This window comes from Molossus molossus, unplaced genomic scaffold, assembly GCF_014108415.1.
Source record: "Molossus molossus isolate mMolMol1 unplaced genomic scaffold, mMolMol1.p scaffold_m16_p_14, whole genome shotgun sequence".
Classification (NCBI taxonomy): Eukaryota; Metazoa; Chordata; class Mammalia; order Chiroptera; family Molossidae; genus Molossus; species Molossus molossus.
Window position 1 is genome coordinate 49,245,726 of NW_023425349.1, and position 5,343 is coordinate 49,251,068.

The window sequence follows — 5,343 nt, forward strand, 5'->3', positions numbered from 1 at the left end:
GATTAGACTGATGCTAAGCAGACTATTGAGGTGACGGAAGTCCCTTTGGGCTGTTTCATAACAGAGAACAGAGTTCACATGGCCTAGAGGCATATCAATAAAGACACATCATTGTTATTCCTTGAAAAGGCAATCTGCTTCAAAATGCTTCTGATTGTCATTAATGATAAGAATAAGAAAGAAAGAGAAGAAAAAAAAAAGCACTTGTCAGACCAGCAGCTGTAAATGGATACAGCTGTCCTGATTTGTTCCAGTAATGATACTGCTCCCAACACAGTTACGACGGGCATTGCCATCTGTCCGAGTGTGCAATCATATATAACTATCTCCATAACCCCTCTGACTTTTACACCAGCCAAACAAGCAAGTTGAAAGGGGATGGGCTTGCTGGTGACACCGACCTCTGCAGTTCCCCTAGGGACGGGGATTGCTTCTGGCTTACTATCTTGAAGGGGGAGTTGGGCAGCTCCAGTTTTCACCTGACCCTTCCTATAATAGTCACCACGGTGTCATCTGCTCTGTGACTACAGGAGTAGCTCTCATTCTTCAAAAGCTGCCATGCAGGCTTTCTGATTATTCATTTATGATTGGAAACTCAGTTTCATTTCTCCTCTATCTATTGCACACTCTGGGACTATCCAAAGAAGCCAGGTGGCTCCATGATCTATATAATAATTATTAGCAGCACCGTAATGACAACATCACAGCTATTTGATCTCCCAGTGCCTTGCCCTCTTCCTGTACTTCACCCCGTGCCCACACGGTGACAATATATCTGAGTAATCATGACACTGCCATATACCAGGGATGATGCATCCTATTTCCTATTGGCAAATAGGTTATCCCTATGCTCTTCAAATAGATGGGTAACCCGAATCCAGAATCACATCCTGAGTATCTATTTCCTTGGGCAATGTGTGATAGCAATTTTTATGTCAGTCAAGTTCCCTGAAAGAAACAGATGACACATACACTAAAATTAGTTCATTTAAAATGAGTTTTAAAAAAGGACTATTTATGCCCTGGTCGGTGTGGCTCAGCAGTTAGAGCACTGGCCCCACACCGCAGAGTCATAGGTTTGATTAGCGGTCAAGGGCACATACTTGGGTTGCAGGTTCAATCCCCGGCCGCAGTTGGGGCACGTGTGGGAGGCAACCAATCAATGTGTCTCTCTCACATCGATGTTTCTCTCTCCCTCCCTCCCTTCTTCCTCCCTTCCACTCTCTCTAAAAATCAATGGGAAACATCCTTAGGTGAGGATTAAATAAATACATAAAATAAAAAGGGACTATTCACATAGATGTGAGTAGGGTTTAGGGAATCCACACAGCAGGCACAGTACCCTGAAACTGGGCACAGCATAGCACCATTACCACCCCTAGACCTGAGAGAGCAATGAGCAGGTCCTTCCAGAACTGGAAGACAGAGGTGTCTGTATGGAGAGAACCAGACCATCTCTCTACTTTCATCCAGCCTGCCCATGGTGACCCCCCAGGAAGGGAACCGGGGGAATAATCTGGACTCTTCTTTTGGGAATTCCCATCGAATGAATCCATTTAGAAGCCAAAGGGCAAGGACATCCATGAATGTGACCCATGAGATCAGCCTCCCATCCAGGGTGCAACAGGATGGAAAGTGAATCTAGAGACAAACAGAAGATATCTTGTGATTTTAAAACATTAACTTTTGTGTGTTTATGTTCAGTCCCCTCAAGGAGATAATAAACCCCCTGGGACAGAGACTGTCTTACCCTTCCATAGCGCCTGGGATAGTCTGTCATGAATGAATTAATGAAAGCACTTCAGTGTTCAGAGCTATGCCATTACATGTCCATAGACCAAGTTAGAATGCATGAGAAAAAGAAATATCTAAAGAAATAATCTGCCCTATGTATTCTACCCAATTCCAATAGAAGAACATCAAAGTGGTTGGAACACAATGGGACAGAGCACATTAGTTCAGAAATGACTAGATCAGGTAAAACTCTGACAGCATTTAATACAGTCCCAGCAGAACAATGATTTCGACTCTGCTTGAGTGATTTCATAGGTAGGTGCCAGCCAGTCCAGCCCCTGCTGTTGATTAGCAGGGCTTAAGATGAAATCTGATCACCCAGTGTGTGGCTTTAAAGTGATAGCTGAGTAATGGATGGTAATTTCCCATCTATATTATGATAAGGCTCCTTTTCCAACGGGTTTTTGTGCTTTTGCTAAATGGCCCTGATTTTCATTTCCTCAACACATTTTTCTTCCCTGAATGCCCTTCTAATATATCTTGTTTTTGACAATCAGTGGCTTTAGTACAATTTGCAAGGATTTGTTTCTCTCTACTACAGATCAATTCTTATCTCACCTTCATTTGTTAGGATGCATTTAACCTATCACTGACAACAGAGGTGGTGAGGTCTTTTTCTGCAGAGAGTAAAAAACAGGCAGTTTTATTTCTTAGCATTGTCGATGTGTACCTCACAAGTTTATTTTTATTGCTGAGGAGTATTCTGTTGTATGTATATACCACAATGTACTTATCCATTTTATCATCAAAGGCCAATTAACTCCTTTTAATAACATTGAACAAATTACAAGTGAATATTTAACAAACTGTACTCAGATATAAATCACAGACTAACCTGTCAGAAGTTAAGAAATACATTTTCCTCCTCTGCATATCCAGTGGCAAGATTTTGAAAATGCTTTTCCTTCTCCATTATAGCAACACCTAGTGGTCTAACAAGCCTGCAGGTCTGAATGGGAGAAATGACATTTGGAAACATTGAGTTTTAGTTGTAAATAAACCTCTGATAGTATCTAGATGTCTATTAGAACCCAAACCGTGTCTGGGCTCCACCAGAAATATTTAAATCAGCATCTTTGGCAGGTAGAGCCCAAGACTGGTGGGATATAAAAGCTGCCTACATTTTAACTTTCAGTCAAAGCTGAGAACTAATCTAATGGTTCTCAAATTTTGGCCAAATATCAGACACCCTGGAGGGTTTGTTCAAACACGGATTGCTGGGCCCCACCACAGAATGTATTTTAGTAGGTCTGGGGTGGGGCCCAAGAATCTCTCTTTCTTTGAATGATTGATTGACTTGAGAAAGAGAGAGAGGGAAAAAACTGATTTGTTTTTCCACTTATTTATGCATTCATTGGTTGTTTCTTGTCTGTGTACTGATGGTGGATGAAACCCACAACCTTGGTGCATCTGGATGATGCTCTAACGAGCTGAGCTACCCGGCCAGGGTGGGAATTCGGATTTCTAACAAGTTCCCAGGTGATACTGATGCTGATGCTGATCGTCCAGGGACCACATGACAAGAGCCACTGATCTAGACCAACTCTGTTATTTTAAACAAGGAGAACCTGCAAGTCCGGCAGGCCTAAGTAATTTGCTGGAGTCATAGACCCAGTTAGTGACAACGTTATAATTAAAATGAAGCCTCGCAATCACTTTCCCTTTCATCTGAAACAAAATTGGGTCTAATTATTATGTCATCGGAAGGTTTGCTAAAAGAGAGACCACTTCCCTTCACACATACACACACAAAGGTATTTAAGGGGTAGGTGAGGGTAACTCTTTCCTATAAACCTATTTACAAGAACTTACGCATCCTGAGGAACTGAGAAAATCATATACACTAGGACCAGGATGAGAGGAGGACGGGGGGATGGGAAGGGAGGCGATGGGGTTCCTTTGGGTTTAATGGCGTTGCACAGTAATTTTCAATGTCCACACTTTTGGGAAGTGGAAAACTATTTTTAGCTCAGGATTCCCATGCTGCCAAGTGGGAAGAGAGAAGATAGAATAGAAACTGCACTGGCCACAGACTGCAGGTGCAGGACATTTGCATATCAGATATAAAAATGTTTTCTATAGAAAATAACTGATACCGATTCATTTTAAACTAAGGACATAGCCCTGGCTGGTTTGGCTCAGTGGTTAGAGAGTCAGCCTGTGGATATATTTCTATTTATCTTCAGATAGAGTGGGGGAGAGAGAGGGAGAAACATTGATGTGAGAGGGACACATGGACTGGTTGCCTTCCACACGGCCCTGACCAGGCCTGGGGACAAACTACAAGGGAGGTACATGCTCTTGTCTGGAATCAAACTCGAGTAAGGATTAAAAATAAAATAAAATAAGGACATAGTAAAGATGTAAGGACTCTGATGTGGAGCCAAAAACACCGAGTCCAGAAGCAAACAAGAACTTGGGTGGGGGGCACCAAAAAGAGGATCTACAATGGACCAGAATGATTCATTCTTCCAACTACAGTGGTTATATCACCGTTTTCTTAGGAAGAACCAGGCACTGATATGAGAATCTAGATTATGACTTTTATCATTTGCTGTAAATAGTTTTCACTGTTGAAGGTAGGTCCACTTAGTCTTTCTTTACCTTCATGAAGTCCCTGCTTGAACCACTCCCTCCAACCATGTGTATTTACACACACACACACACACACACACACACACGTACTCAGTTGCTGGGATCCCACTTTGACTTACAGGAAATGAAGGCCATTTCTTCACACTCCGGGGGATGGCGCTCTCCTCCTCTCCCCGGAGTCACACTGGACACGTCCACAGTATGCCCAACACAGAAGGAAACATTTTCTCACTTAAAATTTCATACTAACTTACCTCTTGAGACAGTGTGCTGGGCTACACACATGCTCTCTACATGTCTTCCAATTCCAAAAATCTGTTCAAACAAAACTGCACACATGGTTGCTCTAAGAGTCTCCTAAGTGAAGCAGCATGTAGTTGGGAGGGGCAGTGGGTAGCTGTCAGGTTCGGGACTCCCTCCACGGCTGCCAGAGGGATTATTATGTCTCCACACTGTTCATTTCTTAATGTGAAGGATAAAAGTTTTAAAATGAGACATATTTACCATATGATATATACATATAAATAAAACAGCCACAGACTGGCAGAAAAATATTTCTAAGTTTTAGAAATAATATATAGATAAAGGATTTGTGTATAGAATATACATAAAGAACTCAGAACTCAATAATAAAACAACCCAGTTTTAAAAACAGGTAAAATCACTGAATAGTCATTTCACTAAAAATATACCATTGGCTGATAATTGCATGAGAAGATGCCGAATCAACATCACTAGGGATATATAAATTAAAACCACAGTGAGACTGGGCACCACTAGAATGGCAATAATCAAAATGGGTCGGCAGTTATCAGCGTTGGGGGAGGAGTGCACCTCCTCGCCGTGCAAGCCTCACGCAGTAATGATAGAATGGTACAGCCACTTTGGAAAACAGTTCGGTTGCTCCCTAAAAATTAATCATAAATTTACCATATGATCCAGCCATCTTACTCC